Here is a 20,038-nt window from a genome sequence, read left to right as displayed (position 1 = left end):
CCATCGTTTTGGTAGCCGCATAGGGAAGGACGGCATGGTGGTTGGCATGCCATTGGCACATGGGGAATGGCATTCCTTCGCGCGGTTTGACGTGGCCAAAACTAGGGTTTTGGGCCAAAGGTTACCATGCCTTGTTTGGCGACCTTAGACGGCTAAGATTTTCATCTAAGATGGAAGTGTGGCCGTTGATCATCGCACGCCTTCGTTTTGGTAGCCGCATAGGGAAGGCCGGCATAGTATGGCACGGCAAGTTGGTTGGCATGCCATTGGCACATGTGGCATGGCATGCCTTGGCGCGGTTTGTCGTGGCCAAAACTAGGGTTTTGGGCCAAAGGTTACCATGCGTTGTTTGGCGACCTTGGACGGCTAAGATTTGCATATAAGATGGAAGGGTGGCCGTTGATCATCGCACGCCTTCGTTTTGGTATCCGCATAAGGAAGGCCGGCATGGTATGGCGGGCTAGGTTATTTGCATGACATTTGCACATGTGGCATGGCATGCCTTGGCGCAGTTTGGCGTTGCATAAACTAGGGTTTTGGGTCAAAAGTTACCATGTGTTGTTTGGCGACCTTGGACGGCTAAGATTTTCATCTAAGATGGAAGTGTGGTCGTTGATCATCGCACGCCTTCGTTTCGGTAGCCGCATAGGGAAGGCCGGCATAATATGGAACGGCAAGTTGGTTGGCATGCCATTGGCACAGGTGGCATGGCATGCCTTGGCGCGGTTTGGCGTGGCCAAAACTAGGGTTTTGGGCCAAAAGTTACCATGCGTTGTTTGGCGACCTTGGACGGCTAAGATTTGCATCTAAGATGGAAGGGTGGCCGTTGATCATCGCACGCTTCCGTTTTGGTAGCCGCATAGGGAAGGCCGGTATAGTATGGCACGGCAAGTTGGTTGGCATGCCATTGGCACATGTGGCATGGCATGCCTTGGCGCAGTTTGGCGTGGCCAAAACTAGGGTTTTGGACCAAAGGTTACCATGCGTTTTTTGGCGACCTTGGACGGCTAAGATTTGCATCTAAGATGGAAGTGTGGCCGTTTATGATCGCACGCCTTCGTTTTGGTAGCCGCATAGGGAAGGCCGGCATAGCATGGAACGGCAAGTTGGTTGGCATGCCATTGGCACATGTGGCATGGCATGCCTTGGTGCGGTTTGGCGTGGTCAAAACTAGGGTTTGGGGCCAAAGGTTACCATGCGTTGTTTGGCGACCTTGGACGGCTAAGATTTGCATCTAAGATGGAAGGGTGGCCGTTGATCATCGCACACCTTCGTTTTTGTAGCCGCATAGGGAAGGCCGGCATAGTATGGAACGGCAAGTTGGTTGGCATGCCAAATGCACATGTAGCATGGCATGCCTTGGCGCGGTTTGGCATGGCCAAAACTAGGGTTTTGGGAGAAAGGTTACCATGCGTTGTTTGGCGACCTTGGACGATTAAGATTTGCATCTAAGATGGAAGGTTGGCCGTTGATCATCGCACGCATTGGTTTTAGTAGCCACATAGGCAAGACCGGAATGGTGGTTGGCATGCCATTGGCACAAGTGGAATGACATGCCTTGGCGCGTTTTGGCGTGGCCAAAACTAGGGTTTTGGGTCAAAGGTTACCATGCGTTGTTTGGAAACCTTGGACGGATAAGATTTGCATCTAAGATGGAAGGGTGGCCGTTGATCATCGCACGCCTTCGTTTTGGTAGACGCATAGGGCATGCCGGCTAGGTATGGCGCAGCAAGGTTGTTGGCATGCCATTGGCACATGTGGCATGGCATGCCGTGGTGCGGTTTTGCGTGGCTAAAACTAGGGTTTTGGGCCAAAGGTTACCATGCATTGTTTGGCGACCTTGGACAGCTAAGATTTGCATCTAAGATGGAAGGGTGGCCGTTGATCATCGCATGCCTTCGTTTTGGTAGACGCATAGGGAAGGCCGGCATGGTATGGCGCGGAAAGGTGGTTGGCATGCTATTGGCACATGTGGCATGGCATTCCTTGGCGCGGTTTGGCATGGCCAAAACTAGGGTTTTGGGAGAAAGGTTACCATGCGTTGTTTGGCGACCTTGGACGGCTAAGATTTGCATATAAGATGGAAGGGTGGTCGTTGATCATCGCACACCATCGTTTTGGTAGCCGCATAGGGAAGGCCGGCATGGTGGTTGGCATGCCATTGGCACATGGGGAATGGCATTCCTTCGCGCGGTTTGACGTGGCCAAAATTAGGGTTTTGGGCCAAAGGTTACCATGCCTTGTTTGGCGACCTTAGACGGCTAAGATTTTCATCTAAGATGGAAGTGTGGCCGTTGATCATCGCACGCCTTCGTTTTGGTAGCCGCATAGGGAAGGCCGGCATAGTATGGCACGGCAAGTTGGTTGGCATGCCATTGGCACATGTGGCATGGCATGCCTTGGCGCGGTTTGTCGTGGCCAAAACTAGGGTTTTGGGCCAAAGGTTACCATGCGTTGTTTGGCGACCTTGGACGGCTAAGATTTGCATATAAGATGGAAGGGTGGCCGTTGATCATCGCACGCCTTCGTTTTGGTATCCGCATAAGGAAGGCCGGCATGGTATGGCGCGGCTAGGTTATTTGCATGACATTTGCACATGTGGCATGGCATGCCTTGGCGCAGTTTGGCGTTGCATAAACTAGGGTTTTGGGTCAAAAGTTACCATGTGTTGTTTGGCGACCTTGGACGGCTAAGATTTTCATCTAAGATGGAAGTGTGGTCGTTGATCATCGCACGCCTTCGTTTCGGTAGCCGCATAGGGAAGGCCGGCATAATATGGAACGGCAAGTTGGTTGGCATGCCATTGGCACAGGTGGCATGGCATGCCTTGGCGCGGTTTGGCGTGGCCAAAACTAGGGTTTTGGGCCAAAAGTTACCATGCGTTGTTTGGCGACCTTGGACGGCTAAGATTTGCATCTAAGATGGAAGGGTGGCCGTTGATCATCGCACGCTTCCGTTTTGGTAGCCGCATAGGGAAGGCCGGTATAGTATGGCACGGCAAGTTGGTTGGCATGCCATTGGCACATGTGGCATGGCATGCCTTGGCGCAGTTTGGCGTGGCCAAAACTAGGGTTTTGGACCAAAGGTTACCATGCGTTTTTTGGCGACCTTGGACGGCTAAGATTTGCATCTAAGATGGAAGTGTGGCCGTTTATGATCGCACGCCTTCGTTTTGGTAGCCGCATAGGGAAGGCCGGCATAGCATGGAACGGCAAGTTGGTTGGCATGCCATTGGCACATGTGGCATGGCATGCCTTGGTGCGGTTTGGCGTGGTCAAAACTAGGGTTTGGGGCCAAAGGTTACCATGCGTTGTTTGGCGACCTTGGACGGCTAAGATTTGCATCTAAGATGGAAGGGTGGCCGTTGATCATCGCACACCTTCGTTTTTGTAGCCGCATAGGGAAGGCCGGCATAGTATGGAACGGCAAGTTGGTTGGCATGCCAAATGCACATGTAGCATGGCATGCCTTGGCGCGGTTTGGCATGGCCAAAACTAGGGTTTTGGGAGAAAGGTTACCATGCGTTGTTTGGCGACCTTGGACGATTAAGATTTGCATCTAAGATGGAAGGTTGGCCGTTGATCATCGCACGCATTGGTTTTAGTAGCCACATAGGCAAGACCGGAATGGTGGTTGGCATGCCATTGGCACAAGTGGAATGACATGCCTTGGCGCGTTTTGGCGTGGCCAAAACTAGGGTTTTGGGTCAAAGGTTACCATGCGTTGTTTGGAAACCTTGGACGGATAAGATTTGCATCTAAGATGGAAGGGTGGCCGTTGATCATCGCACGCCTTCGTTTTGGTAGACGCATAGGGCATGCCGGCTAGGTATGGCGCAGCAAGGTTGTTGGCATGCCATTGGCACATGTGGCATGGCATGCCGTGGTGCGGTTTTGCGTGGCTAAAACTAGGGTTTTGGGCCAAAGGTTACCATGCATTGTTTGGCGACCTTGGACAGCTAAGATTTGCATCTAAGATGGAAGGGTGGCCGTTGATCATCGCATGCCTTCGTTTTGGTAGACGCATAGGGAAGGCCGGCATGGTATGGCGCGGAAAGGTGGTTGGCATGCTATTGGCACATGTGGCATGGCATTCCTTGGCGCGGTTTGGCATGGCCAAAACTAGGGTTTTGGGAGAAAGGTTACCATGCGTTGTTTGGCGACCTTGGACGGCTAAGATTTGCATATAAGATGGAAGGGTGGTCGTTGATCATCGCACACCATCGTTTTGGTAGCCGCATAGGGAAGGCCGGCATGGTGGTTGGCATGCCATTGGCACATGGGGAATGGCATTCCTTCGCGCGGTTTGACGTGGCCAAAACTAGGGTTTTGGGACAAAGGTTACCATGCCTTGTTTGGCGACCTTAGACGGCTAAGATTTTCATCTAAGATGGAAGTGTGGCCGTTGATCATCGCACGCCTTCGTTTTGGTAGCCGCATAGGGAAGGACGGCATAGTATGGCACGGCAAGTTGGTTGGCATGCCATTGACACATGTGGCATGGCATGCCTTGGCGCGGTTTGACGTGGCCAAAACTAGGGTTTTGGGCCAAAGGTTACCATGCGTTGTTTGGCGACCTTGGACGGCTAAGATTTGCATATAAGATGGAAGGGTGGCCGTTGATCATCGCACGCCTTCGTTTTGGTATCCGCATAAGGAAGGCCGGCATGGTATGGCGCGGCTAGGTTGTTCGCATGACATTTGCACATGTGTCATGGCATGCCTTGGCGCAGTTTGGCGTTGCATAAACTAGGGTTTTGGGTCAAAAGTTACCATGCGTTGTTTGGCGACCTTGGACGGCTATGATTTTCATCTAAGATGGAAGTGTGGTCGTTGATCATCGCACGCCTTCGTTTTGGTAGCCGCATAGGGAAGGCCGGCATAGTATGGAACGGCAAGTTGGTTGGCATGCCATTGGCACAGGTGGCATGGCATGCCTTGGCGCGATTTGGCGTGGCCAAAACTAGGGTTTTGGGCCAAAGGTTACCATGCGTTGTTTGGCGACCTTGGACGGCTAAGATTTGCATCTAAGATGGAAGGGTGGCCGTTGATCATCGCGAGCTTCCGTTTTGGTAGCCGCATAGGGAAGGCCGGTATAGTATGGCACGGCAAGTTGGTTGGCATGCCATTGGCACATGTGGCATGGCATGCCTTGGCGCAGTTTGGCGTGGCCAAAACTAGGGTTTTGGACCAAAGGTTACCATGCGTTTTTTGGCGACCTTGGACGGCTAAGATTTGCATCTAAGATGGAAGTGTGGCCGTTTATGATCGCACGCCTTCGTTTTGGTAGCCGCATAGGGAAGGCCGGCATAGTATGGAACGGCAAGTTGGTTGGCATGCCATTGGCACATGTGGCATGGCATGCCTTGGTGCGGTTTGGCGTGGCCAAAACTAGGGTTTTGGGCCAAATGTTACCATGCGTTGTTTGGCGACCTTGGAAGGCTAAGATTTGCATCTAAGATGGAAGGGTGGCCGTTGATCATCGCACGCCTTCGTTTTTGTAGCCGCATAGGGAAGGCCGGCATAGTATGGCACGGCAAGTTGGTTGGCATGCCAATTGCACATGTAGCATGGCATGCCTTGGCGCGGTTTGGCATGGCCAAAACTAGGGTTTTGGGAGAAAGGTTACCATGCGTTGTTTGGCGACCTTGGACGATTAAGATTTGCATCTAAGATGGAAGGGTGGTCGTTGATCATCGCACGCATTGGTTTTAGTAGCCACATAGGCAAGGCCGGAATGGTGGTTGGCATGCCATTGGCACAAGTGGAATGGCATGCCTTGGCGCGTTTTGGCGTGGCCAAAACTAGGGTTTTGGGTCAAAGGTTACCATGTGTTGTTTGGCGACCTTGGACGGATAAGATTTGCATCTAAGATGGAAGGGTGGCCGTTGATCATCGCACGCTTTAGTTTTGGTAGCCGGATAGGGAAGGCCGGCATGGTATGGCACGGCAAGTTGGTTGGAATTCCATTGGCATATGTGGCCTGACATGCCTTGACGCTGTTTGGCATGGCCAAAACTAGGGTTTTGGGTCGAAGGTTACCATGCATTGTTTGGCGACCTTGGACGGCTAAGATTTGCATCTAACATGGAAGGGTGGCCATTGATCATCGCACGCCTTCGTTTTGGTAGCCGCATAGGGAAGGCCGTCATGGTATGGCGCATCAAGGTGGTTGGCATGCCATTGGCACATGTGGCATGGCATGCCTTGGCGCGGTTTGGCGTGGACAAAACTAGGATTTTGGGCCAAAGGTTACCATGCGTTGTTTGGCGACCTTGGACGGCTAAGATTTGCATCTAAGATGGAAGGGTGGCCGTTGATCATCGCATGTCTCTGTTTTGGTAGCCGCATAGGGAAGGCCGGCATGGTATGGCGCGGCAAGGTGGTTGGCATGCCATTGGTACATGTGGTGCGGCTGGTATGGTTGGCATGCCTTGGCGCGGAGGTGCGGCTGGTATGGCATGCCATTGGCGCAGTGGGGCGCCTGGCATGGTTGGCATGCCTTGGCGCGGAGGTGCGCCTGGCATGGTTGGCATGCCTTGGCGCGGAGGTGCGGCTGGCATGGCATGCCATTGGCGCAGTGGTGCGGCTGGCACGGTTGGCATGTCATTTGCACATGTGGTGCGGTTGGCATGCCTTGGCGCGGAGGTGCGGCTGGAATGGCATGCCGTTGGTACAGTGGTGCGGCTGGCATGGTTGGCATGCCTTGGCGCGGAGGTGCGGCTGGCATGGCATGCCATTGGCGCAGTGGTGCGGCTGGCGTGGTTGGCATGCCTTGGCGCGGAGGTGCGGCTGGCATGGCATGCCATTAGCGCAGTGGTGCGGCTGACATGGTTGACATGCCTTGGCGCGGAGATATGGCTGGCATGGTCTGCCATTGGCACAGTGGTGCGGCTGGCATGGTTGGCATGCCTTGACTCGGTAGCATGAGAATTAGGGAGTGACATAGATGATGTCAGCCAGTGTTAAGGTTTCTGCCGTGGAACATGACCCATGTAAAAAAAAAAGGGTACCCCGGTATTTCTTACGTAGGCATGCTGATTGATTCAATAAATGTGCTAATGGTCATAGTGATGTCATGTCAGATGTACAATTTTACGATTTTGACACTAAGATAAAAACCACCATCAACATTAAGTCCCCTACTTAGCTCGGAACATGAGCATTGTTGCGAGGTAAGCATAAGATGGTGACAGGAGAGGACAAAAATCGAAACGACAGGTCGTGAAAAGATGGTCAGCAAGGTCCGACTAACCTTTTTCGATAGGTAAGGAGAGTTCATGATCCTCGTGTTTGGCAGCCTTGCATAGATTTTATTTGTGGTGTAGACCGTGAAGTGTTGAGATGAAGATCGCCGGCTTAGTCTGGACATGCATCACCTTGGATGGGTTGGGAAACATCGAGACGTTGTCTTGGCGAGTTGTTGGTCTTGGTGTAGTTTGGAAGGAGCCCACAGGCATTGCGTTGACTTGGGATCGGTATGACGCAAGTGTGGGAATGGGCTTGGTTGATGGCTTGGAGTGGCAAGCATGACGTGGACGGTGGTGCAAGGCGTGCGAGGACGGCTTGGCATGGTAGGGCCAAGGCATGTGCGGTTCTGGCAAGGCAAGCATGGCGCGGACGGTGGTGCAAGGCATGACGCGGTTTGGTAAGGCAAGCATGGCACGGATGTCTTGGCACGGTGGTGGATTGTCTTTGCGGGCATGGTTACCTCCTTTCCTTATTTGACTCATATAGGAAGTCCTTTCCTTATTCAAAACCCCGCAAGTGTTATGCCCGTAGAAAGGGAGCGTTATTCCTTCTCTTCATGTCACCTTGTCGGTTTTGTTTTTTCAAGTCTCGGTGCTGGCGGCAGAGAAGTGACAATGTGGGAAAGCATGTCTTAAACATGTACTTCTACGTTTTTTCACCAAACCCTAATTCACATCGCGTCCAGGCATTTCCTCATGATCGCTGGTAGAAAACGGTTTCATTAGAATCTGATGTCACGCCTCAATCCGCGGCTAGTAGGAGGCTTTCCTTTTCGGGACCTCATCGCTCTGCTGTATATAAGAGATGATCTTGAATCCTGAAGTCGTGTTTATCCTTTCTCTGGTTTTGTAGAGCATAATGGGATCTTCCAGTGACAGACGTGTCTCCAACTCTTTGGGGATAAACTTTGGAATCGGCGAAAACCAGTCTTCTTCTCTTGGGGAGGCGTTGAATAAAATTGAATCTCTGTTCCGTGAAGCTGGCGAAATTATTCGGGACATATCTTTGGAGGAAGAACGAGAAGGCGGCAAAGCATCCCAGTGCATTGGGAGGCTTTGGTGCAACAAAACCTCTTCACAACCCACTGTTAGGGCGGGACAGTTTGCTTCTCAGTTGAAACGGCGAAAGACCGAGTTTGTGAAGTTTTTAGGGGAAAATAAACGTAGATCCCCTGTCCAGGACGGTGTCATAACCCTTGGTTCTGATGTAAATGAATCGCGAAATTCTCCTCGAAAGGTCGCTGAGAACATTTCCGAGGAAGATGATGATGCTGCGGTCGATGAAACTGAAATAACTTTTGAAATAGATGACGAAACTGTTGTCTGTGACATGGGGGAATTCTTGGTGGAATATGCTGGGTCGGTTGTCGAGGCGGATGTCGATAAAGAGACGGATGTTGTTGCTGCTGAGACGACTTCCCGGTGGGATGTTGAGACTGCTATTGTTGATGTGGCTTCCGGATGGAATCTTCGCTGCCCGAAAGACTGTTGGGAAAAGTGTTTAAAAGAACTCTGACCGAGGCATTGGAGATTTTCGCATTAACTTTGAATGACTAGCTTCTCCCTTTTTATTTTTTTTATTTGTCGCTTATTTGTCCTGATGTTTTGCAGACTTTTTTTTTTACCTTCCTTGTATTCGTGGCGAAGTTAGGGTTTCTTCAATTAGCATCCCGTTCGCGGTTTCTATCTTTGAATAAAACTTCTCATTTTGAAAGACCCAAGTATTCCATTAGAATGGGTTGATGTTTCTGGTTGTGATTGGATGGTTAATGGATTCTCCATGATTTGGGATTTATTTGGTGTATGTTTTTTTTTTCTGAGATTCGGAAAACTCATTCGGAAAGAAAGGTATGCTTTTGAATAAAAACGAAACCTAATGAAGAATACAAACTGTGCATTCATCTCGGGGAAATACAAATATCAAGTGGAAGGAGAAATTGCTGAAGAAAATACCAAAGGTAGAATGCTGGAAGAGAGTAGTACATCGTTTTAGGGATTGAAGGGTTTGAGCCATCGTGAGTGAATTATCACACCTCCCAGCTTTTCTGTGTTGATGAGCTTGCAGTAACCCTCCAGAAGGACGTCTGCCACCAGATATGGCTCGTCTTCTTTTTTCTTGGGTGAATCGGTCCGAACAGGTATCTTCACCGTCATCTTCCCGACTTGAAACGAGTTCTCTTTGACCACCATATCTCTTATTTGAAACGAGTTAGGGTGTTGTGTAACCGCTTGAATCCTGGTCTCGTCGGTTTCAATTGTAGCTTCCAAATTCTTTGCAAAGAGTTTGAATGGCCCAGCGCCCCACTCACATCTCTTGACAGCGCCGGCGCCGGTAATCGCGATGATCCCCCATGACGGAAGAGGAGAAGAAATGACTGGTTATAGAGAATATCGTTCGGCCAAACTTACTTGCGTTTGGAACCTATGAGTTAGCGCCAATGGGTATTCTTCAGGTGACCAAGTTCCATCGATAGCTCGTAGATGCGGCAGCAGGTGGGACGGTTTGTTGGAGATTCTTTCGGGCGTTGACATCGGTAGAGGGGATGTTCTCAATTTCTTTTTATTGTCGAGTACCCACAAGTGCCCCAATATCATGTCGTAACCTAGTTCTTTGATAATATAAAATTATCTATGCGTTATAGCGTCTCCCATCCTGATCTCGAGGTTAATGTAGCCGTACGCGTTCAAGGCTTCCCCTTCCGGGCTCTCAATCACAGATGGGGAATGGGTAGCCTCTTGTTTCGTAAATTCCACAGCTTTCAGAGTCTTGAAGGTAACAATGTTGAAGTCAGAGGCCGCGTCGATTAGCATGTCGTCAAATTCAATACCTCTTAAATAGGACGTGGTCAGCAGTCCCCAGTTGTCTTTTCCGATTCCGCTTCCTGAGAGAGCTTGGGCTCTTGGCGTGGCTTTCGTAGTGGGGAAAAGCCGTTTGCCCGACACGACACGATTGAGAGCCGTGAAGATATCTTGGTGCTGTACCTTGGAAAGGTAGAGAATTTCGCATACATGCTGCATCATGGATCGTACAGTCTCGTGCACGGAGTCCCTAGAGACTCCACAATTCCTCACCGGAAGTGGGTCTCGATGTACTCCCTCATTTCCTAGCTGAAGTTCCCCTGCCTTTATCTTTTCTTTGAAAATATGTTTTAGTCTGTTGCAATCACTGGTTGGGTGATGAAAAAATCTGTGGTAGTGGCAGTATTTGGGGTTTTCCATCTCGGCCTCAGTAGGTGAGCGTCTAGGAGATGGTAGTATGATAACATCATCTTGAATCCATGCTTCTAAGAGATCGATCATCTCCTCAATGGGAAACGGAAAATCCAGGGAATTTCCTTCATCTTCGTGATGACGCATGGGAGCTTTAGCGGCGGCCTTCCGTGGCGGAGTTGCTCGTCGTGCTGGTGCTTCGCGTTTATGCTGCTGGTCTGCAGCCGGGGCCTTCCTTTTTATTCCCTCGTTTACTACGCTCACAGAGGAGGGACCATCGTTGTACCGCTTGTTGATGAGACGTCTATTCCCGCGAGTTTCGCGCACGTCTTCGGCCCTGGTTGGTCTAGCTCTTTCTAATAATGCTGGCGCTGTCGTTTTTGACCGCCTGGAAGCTTCATGGAGCTCAAATAATATCTGGAAACACAGGTTCTCTAGCAAGGTGCGGTAAATGGGAGCCATACCGTTGATGCATGAATTCACCAGTTGTTGTTCGGTCATGTTTGGGTCATGACAGTCTAGTGCTTGAACCCTGAATCTCTTGACAAAATCATTTGGATATTCGTTGTCTCATTGGTACATCCTTCCTAGGTCCGAGAAGGTAACTTGTTCAAACACAAAGAAGTACTTTTTGTAAAATGCGGTAACCATGGCACCCCAGTTGGGGATGCTGTCTGGTGCGATGCTATTGTACCATATGTATGCTCTTCCGGTAAGCGGTTTCGAAAACTCCCTCATATGAAGAACGTGATTGTATTCATGTTCGCCTAGGGACACCAAGAATCGAGATACATGCTCACGTGCATTTCCGGTTCCATCGTACATTGCGAATTGAGGAGAGGAGTATTCTCTTGGAAGAGGAATTCTCTGTATTTCAGGTGGGTAAGGAGGTTGATACTGATGCATGTCTATTTCATCATTCTTGATTCGATTCCGGAGAAGTTGCTCCAGATCCTCTCGTGTGACAAAATTGGACGACTGATTTCTTTCCAATGGGGTTCTGGCACGAATCTCCTCGTCCGTGGAGATGCATTCCGTCGAGGTGCTGGAGCCAGGGGTGTTGGAGGCGTCTCTCATTGGATTTGGAGGGTGTGACTCCTGCGGTAGCCGTTCTGTCAGGGCTTTGAGAAAAACAAGTACTTATTTCTGTGTCGATACCATATCCGTCTGGTCTCTAGCGAGAACTTCATGTCGTTCCATAAAATAAGCGATGACGATATAGGGTCGGCTTCCTCTGGTTCCTCCGGTTTCTCGTCCTGTTAGTGGGGTAACCGGAGTCTTAGTGGCGGTTGGAGGCTCCATGCTTGACGAAGTGTTAGGAGCGGTAGCGGCAGCTATGGCCCTGGTGATTAGCGGCGTAACGCCTGAAGGAGCGCTCTCACTACTGCCAGGATTAGTAAGTTGCGCAGGAACATTAGAAGCGGCAGCGGCTCTGGCCTTGGTGATTGGTGGTGTTACACCTTAAGGATTGCTTTCGGTGCTGCTGGGGTCAGTAGGAGGCATAGTGATGCCGTTGGAAGTAGCGTTAACACCAGGGACAGATTCTGCGTTGGTGTTCTCGGCGGCTGATCCGGATCTGAGTTCCACCATGTTGGAGTTGGAAGTGAAACGTGATATCTGAAATATGGAAGTTGATATTGCAACCGAATGATTGATCTTCCATTGTGGTCGCCAATTGTTTGAGGGTGAAAACGATTTCTGTTGATTTTGGTAATTTCGGGTGTGTGGGTGAGAAACGAGTTTAAACCCTAAACAATGTACTGCAAGGGAGTACTTTAGATTCGAGATATCAATCTGTACAAATCCGTCCTAAACCAAGAAATGGTCGTTCCAGACTTGCTTTGGTCACAAAGTGAAGGAGAAGGGTTGGTTTTGGGGAGGGAAGCAAAGATATTGTTGAGACCAGAATAGTTGATTCTGGAAAAGTAGGTGTTTCACGACTTGTATCAGAAAGTGGGAAGCTAACAGATGGAAAGCTAGCAAATATTTTCTGAGTCTTGTATCCTCCTGACCTGAACTTGTTGTTCGGTGGAAATAGGTAATGCCTATTTATACCAGTTGAAGTGAAAAGTACTCTGGTCTCATTAAGAAATGGAAAATGGGTGAGTAAATGGGAGGAGGTGGTAACTGGTAACGCCTAGAATTGATGTTCCAGAAAATAAAGCGTTTCACCGTTACTCCCTGTATTTACTAACCGCCTCATCCTTATGACATTTTCTTATAACGGGCGTAGTGTACGCCGCACACTGTAAACCGCCAAACCAATACCCAATGAGCATCCCCCAGTTTGTGACATGTGTTGATGTCTCGAGCGTTTTCGTGGAAAACATGTAGCATGTTATTGTTGTCTGGAAAGTTGAGCTTGGGAGACTTGCCGACTCGGTGGTGACCTTCGACGGTCGAGATTTTGCATCTTAAGAGGAAAGGTAGCCGTTGATTATTGTAACCCTTTGTTTGGTAGCCAGTGGCATGAAAGCATGATCAGTATGGCTTAAATATGGCCTAGTTTAGGCGCAGCCAAAAGTTAGGGTTCTGGCTTTGTTTAGGCGCGACCAAACTAGGGCCAAAGGTTGCCATGCGTTAGCTGGTAACCTTTGACGGCTAAGATCTGCATCTTAGATGAAAAACTGGTTGTTGATTGTTGCAGGCCTTTGTTTTGGTAGCCAGCGGTATGAAAGCATGATCAGTATGGCTTTAATATGTCCTAGTTTAGGAGCGGCCAAAAGTTAGGGTTTTGGCTTTGTTTAGGCGCGACCAAACTAGGGCCAAAGGTTGCCATGCGTTAGCTGGTAACCTTGAACGGCTAAGATCTGCATTTTAGATGAAAAAGTGGTCGTCGATTGTTGCAGGCCTTCGTTTAGGTAGCCGCATAGAGAAGGTCGGCATGGTATGGCGCGGCAAGGTGGTTGGCATGCAATTGGCACATGTGGCATGGCATGCCTTGGCGCTGTTTGGCATGGCCAAAACTAGGGTTTTGGGCCAAAGGTTACCATGAGTTGTTTGGCGACCTTGGTCAGTTAAGATTTGCATCTAAGATGGAAGGGTGGTCGTTGATCATCGCACACCTTCGTTTTGGTAGCCGCATAGGGAAGGCCGGCATGGTATAGTGCGACAAGGTGGTTGCAATGCCATTGGCACATGTGGCATGGCATGCATTGGCGTGGTTTGGTGTGGCCAAAACTAGGGTTTTGGGCCAAAGGTTACCATGTTTTGTTTGGCGACCTTGGACAGCTAAAATTTGCATCTAAGATGGAAGGGTGTCCTTTGATCACGACACACCTTCGTTTTGGTAGCCGCATAGGGAAGGTCGGCATGGTATGCCGTGGCAAGGTGGTTGGCATGCCATTGGAACATGTGGCATGGCATTCCTTGGCGCGGTTTGGCGTGGTCAAAACTAGGATTTTGGGCCAAAGGTTACCATACGTTGTTTGGCGACCTTGGACGGCTAAGATTTTCATCTAAGATGGAAGGGTGGTCATTGATCAGCGCACGCCTTCGTTTTGGTAGCCGCATAGGTAAGGCCGGTATGGTATGGCGCGGCAAGGTGGTCGGCATGCCATTGGCACATGTGGCATGGCATGCCTTGGCGCGGTTTGGCGTGGCCAAAACTAGGGTTTTGGGCAAAGATTACCATGCGTTTTTTGGCGACCTTGGATGGCTAAGATTTGCATCTAAGATGGAAGGGTGTCATTGATCATTGCACGCCTTCATTTTGCTAGCCGCATAGGGAAGGCCGGCATGGTATGGCGTGGCAAGGTGGTTGGCATGCCATTGGCACATGTGGCTAGGCATGACTTGGCGTGGTTTGGCATGGCCAAAACTAGGGTTTTGGGCCAAAGTTAACCATGCATTGTTTGGCGACCTTGGACGGCTAAGATTTGCATCTAAGATGGAAGAGTGGTCGTTGATCATCGCACGGCTTCGTGTTGGTAGCCGCATAGGGAAGGCCGGCATGGTATGGCGCGACAAGGTGGTTGACATGCCACATTGGGACATGTGGCATGGCATGCCTTGGCACGGTTTGGCTTGGCCAAAACTAGGGTTTTGATCCAAAGGTTACCATGCGTTGTTTGGCGACCTTGGATGGCTAAGATTTGCATCTAAGATGGAAGGGTGGCCGTTGATCATCGCACGCCTTCGTTTTGGTAGCCGCATAGGAAAGGTCGGCATGGTATGGCGCGACAAGGTGGTCGGCATACCATTGGCTCATGTGGCATGGCATGCTTTGGCGCGGTTTGGCGTGGCCAAAACTAGGGTTTTGGGCCAAAGGTTACCATGTGTTGTTTGGCGACCTTGGACGGCTAAGATTTGCATCTAAGATGGAAGGGTGGTCGTTGATCATCGCACGCCTTCGTTTTGGTAGCCGCATATGGAAGGCCGGCATGGTATGGAACGGCAAGGTGGTTGGCATGCCATTGGCACATGTGGCATGGCATGCCTTGGCGCGGTTTGGCGTGGCCAAAATTAGGGTTTTGGGCCAAAGGTGACCATGCGTTATTTGGCGACCTTGGACGGCTAAGATTTGCATCTAAGATGGAAGGGTGGCCGTTGATCATCGCACGCCTTCGTTTTGGTAGACGCATAGGGAAGGCCGGCATGGTATGGCGAGGAAAGGTGGTTGGCATGCCACTGGCACATGTGGTGTGGATGGCATGGTTGGCATGCCTTGGCGCGGAGGTGCAGCTGGCATGGCATGCCATTGGCACAGCGGTGCGGTTGGCATGCCTTGGCACGGAGGTGCGGCTGGCATGGCATGCCATTAGCGCAGTGGTGTGGTTGGCATGGTTGGCATGTCATTGGCACATGTGGTGCGGCTAGCATGGTTGGCATGCCTTGGCGCGGAGGTGCGGCTGGCATGGTTGGCATGCCTTGGAGTGGAGGTGCGGCTAGCATGGTTAGCATGCCTTGGCGCGAAGATGTGGCTGGCATGGTATGCAATTGGCACAGTGGTGCGGCTGGCATGCCTTGGCGCGGAGATGTGGCTTGCATGGTCTGCCATTGGCACAGTGGTGCGGCTGGCATGGTTGGCATGCCTTCGCGCGGTAGCATGAGAATTAGGGTTTGGTATAGATGATGTCAGTCAGTGTTAAGGGTTCTGTCGTGGAACATGACCCATGTAAAAAAAAAAGGGTACCCCGGTAATTCTTACGTAGGCATGTTGATTGATTCAATAAATATGCTAATGGTCATAGTGACGTCATGTCAGATGTACAATTTATGATTTTGACCCTAAACTAAAAACCACCATCAACAATAATATAAAAAAAAAATATTCAGATTCAGATCAGCTGAAATGTCTGAATGGCTGAATCTGAATTAATCTTACTGGTATTTAAGTCAAACAGTCAAGTTAAGCTAGTTAAGTCAAACTACACTCAAGTCAAACTACAGTCAAACTGAAATTCAAATGCAACCTCAAATTTAACTGAAATTCAAGTGCAACTTCAAATTTAACTGAGAATTTTAACATTCATTCCATTGGGTGTAAAACTACAAAAAAAAAATGAAATACTGAGTTCAGATAATACATGTCCAAGATATCTAAGTTCTGACAACAACATGCTAAACTAACAAACTGATAAAAAAACAAAATGATAATTCAGCTCCTGCTATGACAATACTTCACAAATGATATCAAGCATCAATGTGCTGTGTCCTTGGTTCACATGCGACTTTCTGCAAAGCAAATCAACAACAGTACAATGACTTCATTCAGTTCACATTACATGGTATAACAAAATAAGTTACTAGATATAGGTCATGTACAACAGTGTGAGGTAATTCGACAGACATTCTAGCAATGGGTAGTAGCTGAAAGCACATGTGTGAGGTAATTTGACATATATGTCATGTAGATAACAGTTATTGGCTCATTAATTGCAGGGATCAAACCATAATCATTTCCATTCTACCAGACTAATCAAGACCACAACTATAATTCACATCACTTGAACAACTTATATAATCCAAGAAAAACTCATTATAATATACAATCATAAACTCAGCTTATTTCCAATACACCCATAGCTGAAATCTCATTTCAATCATCACCAACAATCTCAATTTCCATGAACTACTACGTACCACCAGATTCAATAACCTTATCACTAACATTGGTAAAAACTCATTTCCTGAGTCATTTCCATACATACAAATTCTTTGTGATTCAACCATAATTCTAAACTACAACCATAACCTAATCTAGGTCATGTGTGAGGTAAATTTGACAAATCAAACCTTAGTTGTAGGTAATCTAGAAGGGCACATCACATATGTAACTTAACAACTAATAATATTAGTTTGGGGGGAAGATGTCTATAAATACATGCAGTATTGGCCACAAACTGCAGGAAAGTTATCGCACAACCATTACTACGATATAAGAAGATTGCAACAAAACAGAAGCTTCGGGGAAATCGAAGGCAGATACAGGGGAAGAAGAAGATACTTTCACAAGATAAACTAGCAATATAAGAAATTAGAAATCAGAATGCATCAGAGTGTTCATTAAATACATCCAAGATTGTGCATAAGAAATTATAAATCATCAACGGCCAACATGTTATACATAGTGGAATATAAGAGGTACAAGATTCGGCATGCTATTTGACCCAAATAAGTATCTAATTGCCAAGGTTCTGACTATATAATGCCTTTAAGATGCACAGGAAAACTATTGTAAGCAAATCTACAATTGCTGGTGGTTGAATTATTTACTTCCTCGGTGTTGAACTATTTTACTAAAAAAAGTATATCTTTCTAAGGAAAGTAAAAGATAAAACTAAAAATCAAATCACAAAAGGAGGTTCAAGTTTTGTTGTCCATGTCGAATCTCTGTACATCATTGCAGTCCCTAAGCATGGACACTTCATTAGTGATGCACAGAGCTTTCAAATGAAAACATTTCTAAAATAAGTGTGGGGTACAGTTTGGATCCAAGCTAATTACTATGTATCTATTTCACCCCAATGACGAATGAAGGAAAATGTAACTAGTTACTATGTATTTGAACTTTAATTAGATTATCAATACCAATTGGTTTCTACAATCATTCAAAAATGAAAATTTTATTGATACTAAGATTAAGTATTACCTGACGATTATCATTCATAGGATGGAAAATTGTACTACGAGGGTTCTGAGTTGTTGGAGCTTTCATATCCACAAGAGTGTTGAACAGAACTTACGATGCCTATTAAGGATTTCAAGATAAAAAAAATTTGTTGTTGTAGAGCAAATAACTAACTTAATCCCCTACAAGGACGAAGAACAATAAGCCTATATGATGCAAAAAAAGTCACAAAAGGTATAAAAAAATATCATCCTTCCAACAAATTAGATTATCTTACATCAGCCTTAGCTTCATCCATTAATCTTGAAACTCCAAGTCTAAGCTACTTAGCTTCCATTAACCTAGATTGCAAAGAGAGAAGATTATAACGAGTATTAGTAACGGATTTGCTAAAGAAGTTATCATGATTGGATTATGGACGCAATAATAGAAACTAATGGATCAGTAATACTCATCTCTATTTTGAGATAAAATTTGATGTTACTGCAGCTCTACTTGCTTTCTTCTTGTTACATAATGAGTCGATTGAGCTGTTGTAGTTCAATATCCAACTACGGTATACTGCCCTGCGCAGTTCAGAGATGTAGATAAAGTTCAAGATGAGCAATTGCAATTAGCTATTAATGAGACAAGGATCATATTTGCAGAGTTAAGCGCACGCGATATAAGGACAAAGATCGAAGAAAAGTAATGGAAATTTTCCTTCTTGAGTTAAGGTTATGAATAGTCAGTCAGTTCTTGACAGCAGTAACACCTTTTGCAGATATATGAAACAACACAACAACTTGTTTATTAAGGAGTATAACAATATTGAACTACAACAACAACACAACAGCAACCCAAAAACGATAACGGTGGAGAGAAAACCTTTCAAATACTAAACTGAGGAGTCCCCTGTAAAAGAAGGGATATATTTCTATATGGAGTTGCAATAATATGTAGTAACTGATTCTCCATTATAGTTTGGATGATTTCCAACATCCCTCTAGTTACAAACCATATAAAGATTCCAACAATATATGCACAATAAAATATAACCAAAGCATTGGTCAAGCAACATAAAACCACCTCAGATGAGTAAACAGAGTGCATAAAATCAGTGCATTCCAAATTTCCAACCAATAAAACCAAGTATGATAAAAGCAAGCTAAGTGGTTAACATACTAACCATCCAGTACCACCTAGAAAGTATTTCAATGTCTCATCCAGAATGGCTTCAATCGGCAGTCTCCTCTCATCTGCATCAACAAGTATTCTATAAAGCATCAACAGTCACCAACAAATTCTTCCAGAAGCATATGAAAACAAATTCTTAAACGCAAGCAATATTTTTACTATGTGGTAGATTAAAAAAAAAAATCAAACAAACTTCTAAAGACCAAGCTTCAAACAACTTCCAAAGACCAGTAGTAGAGCAAACTACTTCTACCTTTAAACAAGCTAAACCATAAACTAAACTGAAATTAAAAATTAGCCACGCTTTGAAACCACAATAAAATACAAGTAACATACACAAAATAGCAAAATCTTTACAAAATAAGTTATATCAAGATAAAACCCCATCGATCTGTGAGACCCTATTAATAGATTTAGAATTCAATACCTTACAGCCTCTGTAGCTAAGACAAAACCCACCAAAAGATCTACCTATAAATTGATATCCACTGGTAGAAGTCAATATAATCCCTCTGCAAATTAAAAACAAATCAAACTCCTTATCCAAAGAATCAAACCTTAAGGTCCCTAACTTAAATACTGTAATTAGAGGAAAAAAATTGCAAATCCTAACATCACCTGATACAGTTTGAAGAAAATCAAACACTAATTAAATGGCTTCGTTTATAGAAAATCAGACACAACCCAAATAATTTTGATACCAAATCAAAAGAAAAATGAATGAAAATTTCTACAAACCCAATTTAATGAAACCCTAACAAAACCCCCAAATTAAATCCTTAATTTCATTCCAAATCTAAGCAGAAACCCTAAATTTGTAAAAGAAAATCTGGATCTAATAACTTCATTAACAGAAAATTGAATCGAATCAAGTAAAAATGAGGGAGAAATTATACCTGAGGATTTTCAATCAATTTAAATCAAAATCTACATCTTCAATTGAATTGAAGACTAGACCCCAATCAATCTAAATCTTCAAAGAACGGCTCCAGATTCTCAAACCCTAGAAAAGTAAAAGTTGTAGCAGTAATCATTCATAATATTTTATTTATATATAGTTAGAGAAACTCTAGAATGAAAACAAAAAAAACTTGGATTGAATCTATTCCCAGCAGATTTGAGATTTATAACTTTACTAGTGAGTTGAGGGATTTTAGAAGAAGAATCAATATAAGGGTGGATTTATTAGTTTCGTTGAAACAACATCTAAGGTTTACTGAAGACGGGGAAAGGGGCTGGGTTTAAGAGAAACGATTTAATTGATTTCTTCCGAGGTTTTTTTCAGTTTGGCCTTGGGGGTGAGGATGAAGAAGATGGATAAGAGAGGCGAG

At 46.6% G+C, this 20,038-nt stretch overlaps 2 long non-coding RNA genes across 2 annotated transcripts; both read right to left on the bottom strand.

Moving 5' to 3' along the window:
• Positions 1-15,907: 15,907 nt before the first annotated feature.
• Positions 15,908-18,544, bottom strand: LOC113362226. The gene is made up of 4 exons (XR_003365643.1): positions 18,399-18,544; positions 17,809-18,097; positions 17,553-17,713; positions 15,908-16,135 (listed from the first exon to the last, which is right to left on the bottom strand). It is a non-coding gene; the product is annotated as an uncharacterized LOC113362226 (long non-coding RNA).
• Positions 18,545-18,702: 158 nt separating this feature from the next.
• LOC113362227 lies at positions 18,703-20,038 on the bottom strand. The gene is made up of 3 exons (XR_003365644.1): positions 19,604-20,038; positions 19,135-19,219; positions 18,703-18,769 (listed from the first exon to the last, which is right to left on the bottom strand). It is a non-coding gene; the product is annotated as an uncharacterized LOC113362227 (long non-coding RNA).

This window comes from Papaver somniferum, chromosome 3 (assembly GCF_003573695.1).
Source record: "Papaver somniferum cultivar HN1 chromosome 3, ASM357369v1, whole genome shotgun sequence".
Classification (NCBI taxonomy): Eukaryota; Viridiplantae; Streptophyta; class Magnoliopsida; order Ranunculales; family Papaveraceae; genus Papaver; species Papaver somniferum.
The sequence above is the reverse complement of the archived record's forward strand: the minus strand, read 5'-3'. Positions and strand labels throughout refer to the sequence as shown.